The sequence below is a fragment of the Heptranchias perlo genome, chromosome 5, assembly GCF_035084215.1.
Source record: "Heptranchias perlo isolate sHepPer1 chromosome 5, sHepPer1.hap1, whole genome shotgun sequence".
In the NCBI taxonomy this organism is placed as follows: Eukaryota; Metazoa; Chordata; class Chondrichthyes; order Hexanchiformes; family Hexanchidae; genus Heptranchias; species Heptranchias perlo.
The window spans coordinates 114,050,505-114,068,625 of record NC_090329.1 but is presented as its reverse complement, the minus strand read 5'-3'; the positions used below and the strand labels follow the sequence as shown (position 1 = coordinate 114,068,625).

General features: G+C 48.4%; 6 non-coding genes across 6 annotated transcripts; all 6 read right to left on the bottom strand.

Annotated features, from left to right (window-relative positions):
• Nucleotides 1-209: 209 nt before the first annotated feature.
• LOC137322243 (5S ribosomal RNA) lies at nt 210-328 on the bottom strand. Its single transcript, XR_010963000.1, has one exon. It is a non-coding gene; the product is annotated as a 5S ribosomal RNA (ribosomal RNA).
• A 3,022-nt stretch (nt 329-3,350) lies between these two features.
• LOC137322368 (5S ribosomal RNA) lies at nt 3,351-3,469 on the bottom strand. The gene has a single exon (XR_010963083.1). It is a non-coding gene; the product is annotated as a 5S ribosomal RNA (ribosomal RNA).
• A 3,002-nt stretch (nt 3,470-6,471) lies between these two features.
• On the bottom strand, nt 6,472-6,591 carry LOC137322305 (5S ribosomal RNA). Its single transcript, XR_010963059.1, has one exon. It is a non-coding gene; the product is annotated as a 5S ribosomal RNA (ribosomal RNA).
• A 3,002-nt stretch (nt 6,592-9,593) lies between these two features.
• LOC137322229 (5S ribosomal RNA) lies at nt 9,594-9,712 on the bottom strand. The gene has a single exon (XR_010962986.1). It is a non-coding gene; the product is annotated as a 5S ribosomal RNA (ribosomal RNA).
• Nucleotides 9,713-12,710: 2,998 nt separating this feature from the next.
• On the bottom strand, nt 12,711-12,829 carry LOC137322240 (5S ribosomal RNA). The gene has a single exon (XR_010962997.1). It is a non-coding gene; the product is annotated as a 5S ribosomal RNA (ribosomal RNA).
• A 3,002-nt stretch (nt 12,830-15,831) lies between these two features.
• Nucleotides 15,832-15,950, bottom strand: LOC137322242 (5S ribosomal RNA). The gene has a single exon (XR_010962999.1). It is a non-coding gene; the product is annotated as a 5S ribosomal RNA (ribosomal RNA).
• Nucleotides 15,951-18,121: the final 2,171 nt, after the last annotated feature.

The following is an 18,121-nucleotide window of genomic DNA, read 5'->3' as shown; positions in this document are numbered from 1 at the left end:
CTTTGTGTATGTTTTTTGCCAGCTTATTTTCTTCATGTGTTTTTTTTTGTTGACTCTGTGTCGACTCCCTTGCCTTTGTCTGGCAGCAGGAGAATGTGCAGCAAAGGAATGGGCAAAGGAAAGCGAGAGAGAGTGCAGGAGCAAGCAGCAAAAAGCTTTGTGATTGAAGGGAGTGCGCAGAGCTGAGAGCAGCCTCTGCTGGCAAGAAAAGCCTACTGCACCTGGTATTCCCAGGCGGTCTCCCATCCAAGTACTAACCAGGCCTGACTCTGCTTAGTTTCCGAGATCAGACGAGATCGGGCGTTTTCAGACTAGTATGGCCGTAGGCATCAATTGCTTGCTTTTCCCTTTACTTAAAGGGCTGCAGTCTTCTTCTTCATTCTTTACCATACTTTCTGCACTTGCCTGGCGCCGGGGGAAACAACATCACTCACAGGGTACACGCATTCGCACTGCCAAACACAAACACACACAAGTCCTGCTTCATCTGCAAAACAATCACATAGCAAGCTCAACGCTTCATTCAAATCCTACAACATAGCAACAGGAGGAGGCCATTCACACCCACCCGCCTGCCTGCCTGTCTGCCTGCCTGCCTGCCTGCTCCGCCATTTCAGAACATCATGGCTCATCTCTCATCTAACTCCAGAGACCTGCCTTTCGCCCATATCCCTTCATACCTTTGCTTGACAAAAACCTATCTCTCTCACATTTCAATTTCGCAATTCAGCTCCTATCAATTGCCCTTTGCGTGAGAGACTTACAAACTTCTACCACCCTTTGTGGGTAGTAATGTTTTCTCATCTCTCTCCTCAAAGGTCTGGCTCTACTTTTTAGACTCTGCCCCCTACTCCTAGAATCCCCAACCAGCGGAAATAGTTGCTCTCTATCCACCCTATCTGTTCCCCTTAATATCTTATGAACTTCCATCAGATCACCCCTTAACCTTCGAAACTCCAGAGAATACAACCCCAATTTGTGTCATCTCTCCTCGTAACTTAACCCTTGAAGTCCGGCTAGCGTTCTAGTAAACCTACGCTGCACTCCCTCCGAGGCCGATATGTCCTTCCGAAGGTGCGGTGCCCAGAACTGCTCACAGTACTCCAGGTGCGGTCTAACCAGGGTTTTGTATAGCTGCAGCATAACTTCTGCCGCCTTGTACTCTAGTCCTCTACTCACACTTTCACCAGCTACGGATAGGGACCAAGTTAAAAACAAGGACCTCAAAGGTAGCAATCTCTGCAAGGGAAAACATTTACTGGCCTGTGGCCTCCTTCTGTGCTGTACTAAGAAGTAAACTTAGCACTGACCTTTCTCACATAAAAACTCATCAACACCTGCGCTGGACTTCTGGCTAGTGTCTTCGCGACGAAAGCCCCTGAAATCATTCAATAAACACATGCCGTGATTGTTGGTCGGGAGAGGCCTTTCGGGACTTTCCGGATGCATGAACTAAAATGGGCATCAAAATGGTGATGGAGAGGCTTGTAGATTATGTGGTGTAGGCATAAGAAATGGGGCAGGCAGAGGCCCTAAGGGGTGAAATTGACCTGTCGGAGGCCCGGCAAAACCTGGGGAGAAAGGGACAGAAGTCCAAATGTTGGGTAAAGAAAATGTAGATTCAATATGAAAAGTCAGTACTTGACTGCTTACCTCACGCAATTGTAGGGTTGCCAAGCCTCCAGGATTGCCCTGGAGTCTCCAGGAATTAAAGATTAATCTCCTGGACACTGCTGCCAACCAACCGTGGAGAAACATCATAGAGGCATTAAAAGAAAAATGGTTTTTCCTTTTCTTTGAACGCTTTTCTTAATTAGTTCGAAAATTATAGCAGATGGGTCAAAAAGGATGTTTGACTGGGTCGGGTGGTTGGAAGTCATGTGATAAAACCTCCAGGAATGCGTCCAACCAGAGTTGGCAACCCTACCTACCCTTCATTGCCTTCCCCTGGCCTTAACCTTCATTAGCTTCACCATTCCTTCACTCACTCACTCACTCACTCACTGCTGCAAAAACGCTGGTCCCTCCTGCCTCAAAATACAGACAACCGGGGAGCAGCCTTTTCTCCTCTCCCAGGCCCAGCTGCTTAGAAAAGGCTCAAGCCCACACCCCAATTTAAGTCACCTTGGCCCAATTCAGGCCAGAAGAAGATGTGTGCCTTTCCGCACATGGATAAAAGCAGCCGCTGGCCCCGATTTGACCGGCAGGTCGGCGAATGTTAGTCTTCATCTCAACAGGGCTGGAATACAATACAAAGTTATGCTACGGTTGTATAAAGCTCTGCTTAGACCGCATCTGGAGTACTGCGTTCAGTTCTGGGCACCACACCTCAGGAAGGATACACTGGTCTTGGAGGGGCTGCAGCGCACATTTACCAAAATGATACCGGGGCTAAAAGGGTTAAGTTGTCAGGACAGGTTGCATCGACTAGGCTCGTATTCCCTTGAGTTTAGAAGATTAAGATCTAATTGAGGTGTTTAAGATTATTAAAGGAGCTGATAGGCTCGATAGAGAAACTATTTCCTCTGGTGGGGGAGTCCGGAACAAGGGGGCATAATCTGAAAATTACAGCTAGGCAGTTCACGGGTGATGTCAGGAAGCACTTCTTCACACAAAGTGTAGTAGAAATCTGGAACTCTCTCCCCCAAAAAGCTGTTGAGGCTGGGGATCAATTGAAAATCTCAAAACCGAGATTGATTGATTTTTGTTAGGCACGGGTGTTGAGGGTTATGGAGCACAGGCGGGTAAATGGAGTTAAGGTACACATCAGTCACGAATGGCGGAACAGGCTCAAAGGGCTGAATGGCCTTCTCCCGTTCCTATGAACGTGCTGCCAGGAAATGGGCAGAGGAAAGCGAGCAACAGCGAGCGAGCGAGTGAGCGAGCGAGCGAGCGAGTGAGCGAGCGAGCGAGCGATCAGCAAAAAGACTGGCAAATGAAGGCAGCGTCGGCGTGAAGAACAGCAAACAGCTAACAAGAAAAGCTGACGGCAGTTGCTATTTCCAGGCGGTGTCCCAAGCGAGTACTGACCAGGCCTGCCTCTGACTTAGCTTGTGATATCGGATGGGATGGGGTACTTTTCAGAGGAGTGTGGGAGTAAGCGATGGCCTGCTTTGCTTCTCTTTACTTAAACGCTTGCTGCTTTGTGTATGTTTTTTGCCAGCTTATTTTCTTCATGTGTTTTTTTTTGTTGACTCTGTGTCGACTCCCTTGCCTTTGTCTGGCAGCAGGAGAATGTGCAGCAAAGGAATGGGCAAAGGAAAGCGAGAGAGAGTGCAGGAGCAAGCAGCAAAAAGCTTTGTGATTGAAGGGAGTGCGCAGAGCTGAGAGCAGCCTCTGCTGGCAAGAAAAGCCTACTGCACCTGGTATTCCCAGGCGGTCTCCCATCCAAGTACTAACCAGGCCTGACTCTGCTTAGCTTCCGAGATCAGACGAGATCGGGCGTTTTCAGACTAGTATGGCCGTAGGCATCAATTGCTTGCTTTTCCCTTTACTTAAAGGGCTGCAGTCCTCTACTTCATTCTTTACCACACTTTCTGCACTTGCCTGGCGCCGGGGGAAACAACATCACTCACAGGGTACACGCATTCGCACTGCCAAACACAAACACACACAAGTCCTGCTTCATCTGCAAAACAATCACATAGCAAGCTCAACGCTTCATTCAAATCCTACAACATAGCAACAGGAGGAGGCCATTCACACCCGCCTGCCTGCCTGTCTGCCTGCCTGCCTGCCTGCCTGCTCCGCCATTTCAGAACATCATGGCTCATCTCTCATCTAACTCCAGAGACCTGCCTTTCGCCCATATCCCTTCATACCTTTGCTTGACAAAAACCTATCTCTCTCACATTTCAATTTCGCAATTCAGCTCCTATCAATTGCCCTTTGCGTGAGAGACTTACAAACTTCTACCACCCTTTGTGGGTAGTAATGTTTTCTCATCTCTCTCCTCAAAGGTCTGGCTCTACTTTTTAGACTCTGCCCCCTACTCCTAGAATCCCCAACCAGCGGAAATAGTTGCTCTCTATCCACCCTATCTGTTCCCCTTAATATCTTATGAACTTCCATCAGATCACCCCTTAACCTTCGAAACTCCAGAGAATACAACCCCAATTTGTGTCATCTCTCCTCGTAACTTAACCCTTGAAGTCCGGCTAGCGTTCTAGTAAACCTACGCCGCACTCCCTCCGAGGCCGATATGTCCTTCCGAAGGTGCGGTGCCCAGAACTGCTCACAGTACTCCAGGTGCGGTCTAACCAGGGTTTTGTATAGCTGCAGCATAACTTCTGCCGCCTTGTACTCTAGTCCTCTACTCACACTTTCACCAGCTACGGATAGGGACCAAGTTAAAAACAAGGACCTCAAAGGTAGCAATCTCTGCAAGGGAAAACATTTACTGGCCTGTGGCCTCCTTCTGTGCTGTACTAAGAAGTAAACTTAGCACTGACCTTTCTCACATAAAAACTCATCAACACCTGCGCTGGACTTCTGGCTAGTGTCTTCGCGACGAAAGCCCCTGAAATCATTCAATAAACACATGCCGTGATTGTTGGTCGGGAGAGGCCTTTCGGGACTTTCCGGATGCATGAACTAAAATGGGCATCAAAATGGTGATGGAGAGGCTTGTAGATTATGTGGTGTAGGCATAAGAAATGGGGCAGGCAGAGGCCCTAAGGGGTGAAATTGACCTGTCGGAGGCCCGGCAAAACCTGGGGAGAAAGGGACAGAAGTCCAAATGTTGGGTAAAGAAAATGTAGATTCAATATGAAAAGTCAGTACTTGAATGCTTACCTCACGCAATTGTAGGGTTGCCAAGCCTCCAGGATTGCCCTGGAGTCTCCAGGAATTAAAGATTAATCTCCTGGACACTGCTGCCAGCCAACCGTGGAGAAACATCATAGAGGCATTAAAAGAAAAATGTTTTTTCCTTTTCTTTGAACGCTTTTCTTAATTAGTTCGAAAATTATAGCAGATGGGTCAAAAAGGATGTTTGACTGGGTCGGGTGGTTGGAAGTCATGTGATAAAACCTCCAGGAATGCGTCCAACCAGAGTTGGCAACCCTACCTACCCTTCATTGCCTTCCCCTGGCCTTAACCTTCATTAGCTTCACCATTCCTTCACTCACTCACTCACTCACTCACTGCTGCAAAAACGCTGGTCCCTCCTGCCTCAAAATACAGACAACCGGGGAGCAGCCTTTTCTCCTCTCCCAGGCCCAGCTGCTTAGAAAAGGCTCAAGCCCACACCCCAATTTAAGTCACCTTGGCCCAATTCAGGCCAGAAGAAGATGTGTGCCTTTCCGCACATGGATAAAAGCAGCCGCTGGCCCCGATTTGACCGGCAGGTCGGCGAATGTTAGTCTTCATCTCAACAGGGCTGGAATACAATACAAAGTTATGCTACGGTTGTATAAAGCTCTGCTTAGACCGCATCTGGAGTACTGCGTTCAGTTCTGGGCACCACACCTCAGGAAGGATACACTGGTCTTGGAGGGGCTGCAGCGCACATTTACCAAAATGATACCGGGGCTAAAAGGGTTAAGTTGTCAGGACAGGTTGCATCGACTAGGCTCGTATTCCCTTGAGTTTAGAAGATTAAGATCTAATTGAGGTGTTTAAGATTATTAAAGGAGCTGATAGGCTCGATAGAGAAACTATTTCCTCTGGTGGGGGAGTCCGGAACAAGGGGGCATAATCTGAAAATTACAGCTAGGCAGTTCACGGGTGATGTCAGGAAGCACTTCTTCACACAAAGTGTAGTAGAAATCTGGAACTCTCTCCCCCAAAAAGCTGTTGAGGCTGGGGATCAATTGAAAATCTCAAAACCGAGATTGATTGATTTTTGTTAGGCACGGGTGTTGAGGGTTATGGAGCACAGGCGGGTAAATGGAGTTAAGGTACACATCAGTCACGAATGGCGGAACAGGCTCAAAGGGCTGAATGGCCTTCTCCCGTTCCTATGAACGTGCTGCCAGGAAATGGGCCGAGGAAAGCGAGCAACAGCGAGCGACCGAGTGAGCGAGCGAGCGAGCGATCAGCAAAAAGACTGGCAAATGAAGGCAGCGTCGGCGTGAAGAACAGCAAACAGCTAACAAGAAAAGCTGACGGCAGTTGCTATTTCCAGGCGGTGTCCCAAGCGAGTACTGACCAGGCCTGCCTCTGACTTAGCTTGTGATATCGGATGGGATGGGGTACTTTTCAGAGGAGTGTGGGAGTAAGCGATGGCCTGCTTTGCTTCTCTTTACTTAAACGCTTGCTGCTTTGTGTATGTTTTTTGCCAGCTTATTTTCTTCATGTGTTTTTTTTTGTTGACTCTGTGTCGACTCCCTTGCCTTTGTCTGGCAGCAGGAGAATGTGCAGCAAAGGAATGGGCAAAGGAAAGCGAGAGAGAGTGCAGGAGCAAGCAGCAAAAAGCTTTGTGATTGAAGGGAGTGCGCAGAGCTGAGAGCAGCCTCTGCTGGCAAGAAAAGCCTACTGCACCTGGTATTCCCAGGCGGTCTCCCATCCAAGTACTAACCAGGCCTGACTCTGCTTAAGCTACCGAGATCAGACGAGATCGGGCGTTTTCAGACTAGTATGGCCGTAGGCATCAATTGCTTGCTTTTCCCTTTACTTAAAGGGCTGCAGTCTTCTTCTTCATTCTTTACCATACTTTCTGCACTTGCCTGGCGCCGGGGGAAACAACATCACTCACAGGGTACACGCATTCGCACTGCCAAACACAAACACACACAAGTCCTGCTTCATCTGCAAAACAATCACATAGCAAGCTCAACGCTTCATTCAAATCCTACAACATAGCAACAGGAGGAGGCCATTCACACCCACCCGCCTGCCTGCCTGTCTGCCTGCCTGCCTGCCTGCTCCGCCATTTCAGAACATCATGGCTCATCTCTCATCTAACTCCAGAGACCTGCCTTTCGCCCATATCCCTTCATACCTTTGCTTGACAAAAACCTATCTCTCTCACATTTCAATTTCGCAATTCAGCTCCTATCAATTGCCCTTTGCGTGAGAGACTTACAAACTTCTACCACCCTTTGTGGGTAGTAATGTTTTCTCATCTCTCTCCTCAAAGGTCTGGCTCTACTTTTTAGACTCTGCCCCCTACTCCTAGAATCCCCAACCAGCGGAAATAGTTGCTCTCTATCCACCCTATCTGTTCCCCTTAATATCTTATGAACTTCCATCAGATCACCCCTTAACCTTCGAAACTCCAGAGAATACAACCCCAATTTGTGTCATCTCTCCTCGTAACTTAACCCTTGAAGTCCGGCTAGCGTTCTAGTAAACCTACGCTGCACTCCCTCCGAGGCCGATATGTCCTTCCGAAGGTGCGGTGCCCAGAACTGCTCACAGTACTCCAGGTGCGGTCTAACCAGGGTTTTGTATAGCTGCAGCATAACTTCTGCCGCCTTGTACTCTAGTCCTCTACTCACACTTTCACCAGCTACGGATAGGGACCAAGTTAAAAACAAGGACCTCAAAGGTAGCAATCTCTGCAAGGGAAAACATTTACTGGCCTGTGGCCTCCTTCTGTGCTGTACTAAGAAGTAAACTTAGCACTGACCTTTCTCACATAAAAACTCATCAACACCTGCGCTGGACTTCTGGCTAGTGTCTTCGCGACGAAAGCCCCTGAAATCATTCAATAAACACATGCCGTGATTGTTGGTCGGGAGAGGCCTTTCGGGACTTTCCGCATGCATGAACTAAAATGGGCATCAAAATGGTGATGGAGAGGCTTGTAGATTATGTGGTGTAGGCATAAGAAATGGGGCAGGCAGAGGCCCTAAGGGGTGAAATTGACCTGTCGGAGGCCCGGCAAAACCTGGGGAGAAAGGGACAGAAGTCCAAATGTTGGGTAAAGAAAATGTAGATTCAATATGAAAAGTCAGTACTTGACTGCTTACCTCACGCAATTGGAGGGTTGCCAAGCCTCCAGGATTGCCCTGGAGTCTCCAGGAATTAAAGATTAATCTCCTGGACACTGCTGCCAACCAACCGTGGAGAAACATCATAGAGGCATTAAAAGAAAAATGTTTTTTCCTTTTCTTTGAACGCTTTTCTTAATTAGTTCGAAAATTATAGCAGATGGGTCAAAAAGGATGTTTGACTGGGTCGGGTGGTTGGAAGTCATGTGATAAAACCTCCAGGAATGCGTCCAACCAGAGTTGGCAACCCTACCTACCCTTCATTGCCTTCCCCTGGCCTTAACCTTCATTAGCTTCACCATTCCTTCACTCACTCACTCACTCACTCACTGCTGCAAAAACGCTGGTCCCTCCTGCCTCAAAATACAGACAACCGGGGAGCAGCCTTTTCTCCTCTCCCAGGCCCAGCTGCTTAGAAAAGGCTCAAGCCCACACCCCAATTTAAGTCACCTTGGCCCAATTCAGGCCAGAAGAAGATGTGTGCCTTTCCGCACATGGATAAAAGCAGCCGCTGGCCCCGATTTGACCGGCAGGTCGGCGAATGTTAGTCTTCATCTCAACAGGGCTGGAATACAATACAAAGTTATGCTACGGTTGTATAAAGCTCTGCTTAGACCGCATCTGGAGTACTGCGTTCAGTTCTGGGCACCACACCTCAGGAAGGATACACTGGTCTTGGAGGGGCTGCAGCGCACATTTACCAAAATGATACCGGGGCTAAAAGGGTTAAGTTGTCAGGACAGGTTGCATCGACTAGGCTCGTATTCCCTTGAGTTTAGAAGATTAAGATCTAATTGAGGTGTTTAAGATTATTAAAGGAGCTGATAGGCTCGATAGAGAAACTATTTCCTCTGGTGGGGGAGTCCGGAACAAGGGGGCATAATCTGAAAATTACAGCTAGGCAGTTCACGGGTGATGTCAGGAAGCACTTCTTCACACAAAGTGTAGTAGAAATCTGGAACTCTCTCCCCCAAAAAGCTGTTGAGGCTGGGGATCAATTGAAAATCTCAAAACCGAGATTGATTGATTTTTGTTAGGCACGGGTGTTGAGGGTTATGGAGCACAGGCGGGTAAATGGAGTTAAGGTACACATCAGTCACGAATGGCGGAACAGGCTCAAAGGGCTGAATGGCCTTCTCCCGTTCCTATGAACGTGCTGCCAGGAAATGGGCCGAGGAAAGCGAGCAACAGCGAGCGACCGAGTGAGCGAGCGAGCGAGCGATCAGCAAAAAGACTGGCAAATGAAGGCAGCGTCGGCGTGAAGAACAGCAAACAGCTAACAAGAAAAGCTGACGGCAGTTGCTATTTCCAGGCGGTGTCCCAAGCGAGTACTGACCAGGCCTGCCTCTGACTTAGCTTGTGATATCGGATGGGATGGGGTACTTTTCAGAGGAGTGTGGGAGTAAGCGATGGCCTGCTTTGCTTCTCTTTACTTAAACGCTTGCTGCTTTGTGTATGTTTTTTGCCAGCTTATTTTCTTCATGTGTTTTTTTTTGTTGACTCTGTGTCGACTCCCTTGCCTTTGTCTGGCAGCAGGAGAATGTGCAGCAAAGGAATGGGCAAAGGAAAGCGAGAGAGAGTGCAGGAGCAAGCAGCAAAAAGCTTTGTGATTGAAGGGAGTGCGCAGAGCTGAGAGCAGCCTCTGCTGGCAAGAAAAGCCTACTGCACCTGGTATTCCCAGGCGGTCTCCCATCCAAGTACTAACCAGGCCTGACTCTGCTTAGCTTCCGAGATCAGACGAGATCAGGCGTTTTCAGACTAGTATGGCCGTAGGCATCAATTGCTTGCTTTTCCCTTTACTTAAAGGGCTGCAGTCTTCTTCTTCATTCTTTACCATACTTTCTGCACTTGCCTGGCGCCGGGGGAAACAACATCACTCACAGGGTACACGCATTCGCACTGCCAAACACAAACACACACAAGTCCTGCTTCATCTGCAAAACAATCACATAGCAAGCTCAACGCTTCATTCAAATCCTACAACATAGCAACAGGAGGAGGCCATTCACACCCGCCTGCCTGCCTGTCTGCCTGCCTGCCTGCCTGCTCCGCCATTTCAGAACATCATGGCTCATCTCTCATCTAACTCCAGAGACCTGCCTTTCGCCCATATCCCTTCATACCTTTGCTTGACAAAAACCTATCTCTCTCACATTTCAATTTCGCAATTCAGCTCCTATCAATTGCCCTTTGCGTGAGAGACTTACAAACTTCTACCACCCTTTGTGGGTAGTAATGTTTTCTCATCTCTCTCCTCAAAGGTCTGGCTCTACTTTTTAGACTCTGCCCCCTACTCCTAGAATCCCCAACCAGCGGAAATAGTTGCTCTCTATCCACCCTATCTGTTCCCCTTAATATCTTATGAACTTCCATCAGATCACCCCTTAACCTTCGAAACTCCAGAGAATACAACCCCAATTTGTGTCATCTCTCCTCGTAACTTAACCCTTGAAGTCCAGCTAGCGTTCTAGTAAACCTACGCTGCACTCCCTCCGAGGCCGATATGTCCTTCCGAAGGTGCGGTGCCCAGAACTGCTCACAGTACTCCAGGTGCGGTCTAACCAGGGTTTTGTATAGCTGCAGCATAACTTCTGCCGCCTTGTACTCTAGTCCTCTACTCACACTTTCACCAGCTACGGATAGGGACCAAGTTAAAAACAAGGACCTCAAAGGTAGCAATCTCTGCAAGGGAAAACATTTACTGGCCTGTGGCCTCCTTCTGTGCTGTACTAAGAAGTAAACTTAGCACTGACCTTTCTCACATAAAAACTCATCAACACCTGCGCTGGACTTCTGGCTAGTGTCTTCGCGACGAAAGCCCCTGAAATCATTCAATAAACACATGCCGTGATTGTTGGTCGGGAGAGGCCTTTCGGGACTTTCCGGATGCATGAACTAAAATGGGCATCAAAATGGTGATGGAGAGGCTTGTAGATTATGTGGTGTAGGCATAAGAAATGGGGCAGGCAGAGGCCCTAAGGGGTGAAATTGACCTGTCGGAGGCCCGGCAAAACCTGGGGAGAAAGGGACAGAAGTCCAAATGTTGGGTAAAGAAAATGTAGATTCAATATGAAAAGTCAGTACTTGAATGCTTACCTCACGCAATTGTAGGGTTGCCAAGCCTCCAGGATTGCCCTGGAGTCTCCAGGAATTAAAGATTAATCTCCTGGACACTGCTGCCAGCCAACCGTGGAGAAACATCATAGAGGCATTAAAAGAAAAATGTTTTTTCCTTTTCTTTGAACGCTTTTCTTAATTAGTTCGAAAATTATAGCAGATGGGTCAAAAAGGATGTTTGACTGGGTCGGGTGGTTGGAAGTCATGTGATAAAACCTCCAGGAATGCGTCCAACCAGAGTTGGCAACCCTACCTACCCTTCATTGCCTTCCCCTGGCCTTAACCTTCATTAGCTTCACCATTCCTTCACTCACTCACTCACTCACTCACTGCTGCAAAAACGCTGGTCCCTCCTGCCTCAAAATACAGACAACCGGGGAGCAGCCTTTTCTCCTCTCCCAGGCCCAGCTGCTTAGAAAAGGCTCAAGCCCACACCCCAATTTAAGTCACCTTGGCCCAATTCAGGCCAGAAGAAGATGTGTGCCTTTCCGCACATGGATAAAAGCAGCCGCTGGCCCCGATTTGACCGGCAGGTCGGCGAATGTTAGTCTTCATCTCAACAGGGCTGGAATACAATACAAAGTTATGCTACGGTTGTATAAAGCTCTGCTTAGACCGCATCTGGAGTACTGCGTTCAGTTCTGGGCACCACACCTCAGGAAGGATACACTGGTCTTGGAGGGGCTGCAGCGCACATTTACCAAAATGATACCGGGGCTAAAAGGGTTAAGTTGTCAGGACAGGTTGCATCGACTAGGCTCGTATTCCCTTGAGTTTAGAAGATTAAGATCTAATTGAGGTGTTTAAGATTATTAAAGGAGCTGATAGGCTCGATAGAGAAACTATTTCCTCTGGTGGGGGAGTCCGGAACAAGGGGGCATAATCTGAAAATTACAGCTAGGCAGTTCACGGGTGATGTCAGGAAGCACTTCTTCACACAAAGTGTAGTAGAAATCTGGAACTCTCTCCCCCAAAAAGCTGTTGAGGCTGGGGATCAATTGAAAATCTCAAAACCGAGATTGATTGATTTTTGTTAGGCACGGGTGTTGAGGGTTATGGAGCACAGGCGGGTAAATGGAGTTAAGGTACACATCAGTCACGAATGGCGGAACAGGCTCAAAGGGCTGAATGGCCTTCTCCCGTTCCTATGAACGTGCTGCCAGGAAATGGGCAGAGGAAAGCGAGCAACAGCGAGCGAGCGAGTGAGCGAGCGAGCGAGCGATCAGCAAAAAGACTGGCAAATGAAGGCAGCGTCGGCGTGAAGAACAGCAAACAGCTAACAAGAAAAGCTGACGGCAGTTGCTATTTCCAGGCGGTGTCCCAAGCGAGTACTGACCAGGCCTGCCTCTGACTTAGCTTGTGATATCGGATGGGATGGGGTACTTTTCAGAGGAGTGTGGGAGTAAGCGATGGCCTGCTTTGCTTCTCTTTACTTAAACGCTTGCTGCTTTGTGTATGTTTTTTGCCAGCTTATTTTCTTCATGTGTTTTTTTTTGTTGACTCTGTGTCGACTCCCTTGCCTTTGTCTGGCAGCAGGAGAATGTGCAGCAAAGGAATGGGCAAAGGAAAGCGAGAGAGAGTGCAGGAGCAAGCAGCAAAAAGCTTTGTGATTGAAGGGAGTGCGCAGAGCTGAGAGCAGCCTCTGCTGGCAAGAAAAGCCTACTGCACCTGGTATTCCCAGGCAGTCTCCCATCCAAGTACTAACCAGGCCTGACTCTGCTTAGCTTCCGAGATCAGACGAGATCGGGGGTTTTCAGACTAGTATGGCCGTAGGCATCAATTGCTTGCTTTTCCCTTTACTTAAAGGGCTGCAGTCCTCTACTTCATTCTTTACCACACTTTCTGCACTTGCCTGGCGCCGGGGGAAACAACATCACTCACAGGGTACACGCATTCGCACTGCCAAACACAAACACACACAAGTCCTGCTTCATCTGCAAAACAATCACATAGCAAGCTCAACGCTTCATTCAAATCCTACAACATAGCAACAGGAGGAGGCCATTCACACCCGCCTGCCTGCCTGTCTGCCTGCCTGCCTGCCTGCCTGCTCCGCCATTTCAGAACATCATGGCTCATCTCTCATCTAACTCCAGAGACCTGCCTTTCGCCCATATCCCTTCATACCTTTGCTTGACAAAAACCTATCTCTCTCACATTTCAATTTCGCAATTCAGCTCCTATCAATTGCCCTTTGCGTGAGAGACTTACAAACTTCTACCACCCTTTGTGGGTAGTAATGTTTTCTCATCTCTCTCCTCAAAGGTCTGGCTCTACTTTTTAGACTCTGCCCCCTACTCCTAGAATCCCCAACCAGCGGAAATAGTTGCTCTCTATCCACCCTATCTGTTCCCCTTAATATCTTATGAACTTCCATCAGATCACCCCTTAACCTTCGAAACTCCAGAGAATACAACCCCAATTTGTGTCATCTCTCCTCGTAACTTAACCCTTGAAGTCCGGCTAGCGTTCTAGTAAACCTACGCCGCACTCCCTCCGAGGCCGATATGTCCTTCCGAAGGTGCGGTGCCCAGAACTGCTCACAGTACTCCAGGTGCGGTCTAACCAGGGTTTTGTATAGCTGCAGCATAACTTCTGCCGCCTTGTACTCTAGTCCTCTACTCACACTTTCACCAGCTACGGATAGGGACCAAGTTAAAAACAAGGACCTCAAAGGTAGCAATCTCTGCAAGGGAAAACATTTACTGGCCTGTGGCCTCCTTCTGTGCTGTACTAAGAAGTAAACTTAGCACTGACCTTTCTCACATAAAAACTCATCAACACCTGCGCTGGACTTCTGGCTAGTGTCTTCGCGACGAAAGCCCCTGAAATCATTCAATAAACACATGCCGTGATTGTTGGTCGGGAGAGGCCTTTCGGGACTTTCCGGATGCATGAACTAAAATGGGCATCAAAATGGTGATGGAGAGGCTTGTAGATTATGTGGTGTAGGCATAAGAAATGGGGCAGGCAGAGGCCCTAAGGGGTGAAATTGACCTGTCGGAGGCCCGGCAAAACCTGGGGAGAAAGGGACAGAAGTCCAAATGTTGGGTAAAGAAAATGTAGATTCAATATGAAAAGTCAGTACTTGACTGCTTACCTCACGCAATTGTAGGGTTGCCAAGCCTCCAGGATTGCCCTGGAGTCTCCAGGAATTAAAGATTAATCTCCTGGACACTGCTGCCAACCAACCGTGGAGAAACATCATAGAGGCATTAAAAGAAAAATGGTTTTTCCTTTTCTTTGAACGCTTTTCTTAATTAGTTCGAAAATTATAGCAGATGGGTCAAAAAGGATGTTTGACTGGGTCGGGTGGTTGGAAGTCATGTGATAAAACCTCCAGGAATGCGTCCAACCAGAGTTGGCAACCCTACCTACCCTTCATTGCCTTCCCCTGGCCTTAACCTTCATTAGCTTCACCATTCCTTCACTCACTCACTCACTCACTCACTGCTGCAAAAACGCTGGTCCCTCCTGCCTCAAAATACAGACAACCGGGGAGCAGCCTTTTCTCCTCTCCCAGGCCCAGCTGCTTAGAAAAGGCTCAAGCCCACACCCCAATTTAAGTCACCTTGGCCCAATTCAGGCCAGAAGAAGATGTGTGCCTTTCCGCACATGGATAAAAGCAGCCGCTGGCCCCGATTTGACCGGCAGGTCGGCGAATGTTAGTCTTCATCTCAACAGGGCTGGAATACAATACAAAGTTATGCTACGGTTGTATAAAGCTCTGCTTAGACCGCATCTGGAGTACTGCGTTCAGTTCTGGGCACCACACCTCAGGAAGGATACACTGGTCTTGGAGGGGCTGCAGCGCACATTTACCAAAATGATACCGGGGCTAAAAGGGTTAAGTTGTCAGGACAGGTTGCATCGACTAGGCTCGTATTCCCTTGAGTTTAGAAGATTAAGATCTAATTGAGGTGTTTAAGATTATTAAAGGAGCTGATAGGCTCGATAGAGAAACTATTTCCTCTGGTGGGGGAGTCCGGAACAAGGGGGCATAATCTGAAAATTACAGCTAGGCAGTTCACGGGTGATGTCAGGAAGCACTTCTTCACACAAAGTGTAGTAGAAATCTGGAACTCTCTCCCCCAAAAAGCTGTTGAGGCTGGGGATCAATTGAAAATCTCAAAACCGAGATTGATTGATTTTTGTTAGGCACGGGTGTTGAGGGTTATGGAGCACAGGCGGGTAAATGGAGTTAAGGTACACATCAGTCACGAATGGCGGAACAGGCTCAAAGGGCTGAATGGCCTTCTCCCGTTCCTATGAACGTGCTGCCAGGAAATGGGCCGAGGAAAGCGAGCAACAGCGAGCGACCGAGTGAGCGAGCGAGCGAGCGATCAGCAAAAAGACTGGCAAATGAAGGCAGCGTCGGCGTGAAGAACAGCAAACAGCTAACAAGAAAAGCTGACGGCAGTTGCTATTTCCAGGCGGTGTCCCAAGCGAGTACTGACCAGGCCTGCCTCTGACTTAGCTTGTGATATCGGATGGGATGGGGTACTTTTCAGAGGAGTGTGGGAGTAAGCGATGGCCTGCTTTGCTTCTCTTTACTTAAACGCTTGCTGCTTTGTGTATGTTTTTTGCCAGCTTATTTTCTTCATGTGTTTTTTTTTGTTGACTCTGTGTCGACTCCCTTGCCTTTGTCTGGCAGCAGGAGAATGTGCAGCAAAGGAATGGGCAAAGGAAAGCGAGAGAGAGTGCAGGAGCAAGCAGCAAAAAGCTTTGTGATTGAAGGGAGTGCGCAGAGCTGAGAGCAGCCTCTGCTGGCAAGAAAAGCCTACTGCACCTGGTATTCCCAGGCGGTCTCCCATCCAAGTACTAACCAGGCCTGACTCTGCTTAGTTTCCGAGATCAGACGAGATCGGGCGTTTTCAGACTAGTATGGCCGTAGGCATCAATTGCTTGCTTTTCCCTTTACTTAAAGGGCTGCAGTCTTCTTCTTCATTCTTTACCATACTTTCTGCACTTGCCTGGCGCCGGGGGAAACAACATCACTCACAGGGTACACGCATTCGCACTGCCAAACACAAACACACACAAGTCCTGCTTCATCTGCAAAACAATCACATAGCAAGCTCAACGCTTCATTCAAATCCTACAACATAGCAACAGGAGGAGGCCATTCACACCCACCCGCCTGCCTGCCTGTCTGCCTGCCTGCCTGCCTGCTCCGCCATTTCAGAACATCATGGCTCATCTCTCATCTAACTCCAGAGACCTGCCTTTCGCCCATATCCCTTCATACCTTTGCTTGACAAAAACCTATCTCTCTCACATTTCAATTTCGCAATTCAGCTCCTATCAATTGCCCTTTGCGTGAGAGACTTACAAACTTCTACCACCCTTTGTGGGTAGTAATGTTTTCTCATCTCTCTCCTCAAAGGTCTGGCTCTACTTTTTAGACTCTGCCCCCTACTCCTAGAATCCCCAACCAGCGGAAATAGTTGCTCTCTATCCACCCTATCTGTTCCCCTTAATATCTTATGAACTTCCATCAGATCACCCCTTAACCTTCGAAACTCCAGAGAATACAACCCCAATTTGTGTCATCTCTCCTCGTAACTTAACCCTTGAAGTCCGGCTAGCGTTCTAGTAAACCTACGCTGCACTCCCTCCGAGGCCGATATGTCCTTCCGAAGGTGCGGTGCCCAGAACTGCTCACAGTACTCCAGGTGCGGTCTAACCAGGGTTTTGTATAGCTGCAGCATAACTTCTGCCGCCTTGTACTCTAGTCCTCTACTCACACTTTCACCAGCTACGGATAGGGACCAAGTTAAAAACAAGGACCTCAAAGGTAGCAATCTCTGCAAGGGAAAACATTTACTGGCCTGTGGCCTCCTTCTGTGCTGTACTAAGAAGTAAACTTAGCACTGACCTTTCTCACATAAAAACTCATCAACACCTGCGCTGGACTTCTGGCTAGTGTCTTCGCGACGAAAGCCCCTGAAATCATTCAATAAACACATGCCGTGATTGTTGGTCGGGAGAGGCCTTTCGGGACTTTCCGGATGCATGAACTAAAATGGGCATCAAAATGGTGATGGAGAGGCTTGTAGATTATGTGGTGTAGGCATAAGAAATGGGGCAGGCAGAGGCCCTAAGGGGTGAAATTGACCTGTCGGAGGCCCGGCAAAACCTGGGGAGAAAGGGACAGAAGTCCAAATGTTGGGTAAAGAAAATGTAGATTCAATATGAAAAGTCAGTACTTGACTGCTTACCTCACGCAATTGTAGGGTTGCCAAGCCTCCAGGATTGCCCTGGAGTCTCCAGGAATTAAAGATTAATCTCCTGGACACTGCTGCCAACCAACCGTGGAGAAACATCATAGAGGCATTAAAAGAAAAATGGTTTTTCCTTTTCTTTGAACGCTTTTCTTAATTAGTTCGAAAATTATAGCAGATGGGTCAAAAAGGATGTTTGACTGGGTCGGGTGGTTGGAAGTCATGTGATAAAACCTCCAGGAATGCGTCCAACCAGAGTTGGCAACCCTACCTACCCTTCATTGCCTTCCCCTGGCCTTAACCTTCATTAGCTTCACCATTCCTTCACTCACTCACTCACTCACTCACTGCTGCAAAAACGCTGGTCCCTCCTGCCTCAAAATACAGACAACCGGGGAGCAGCCTTTTCTCCTCTCCCAGGCCCAGCTGCTTAGAAAAGGCTCAAGCCCACACCCCAATTTAAGTCACCTTGGCCCAATTCAGGCCAGAAGAAGATGTGTGCCTTTCCGCACATGGATAAAAGCAGCCGCTGGCCCCGATTTGACCGGCAGGTCGGCGAATGTTAGTCTTCATCTCAACAGGGCTGGAATACAATACAAAGTTATGCTACGGTTGTATAAAGCTCTGCTTAGACCGCATCTGGAGTACTGCGTTCAGTTCTGGGCACCACACCTCAGGAAGGATACACTGGTCTTGGAGGGGCTGCAGCGCACATTTACCAAAATGATACCGGGGCTAAAAGGGTTAAGTTGTCAGGACAGGTTGCATCGACTAGGCTCGTATTCCCTTGAGTTTAGAAGATTAAGATCTAATTGAGGTGTTTAAGATTATTAAAGGAGCTGA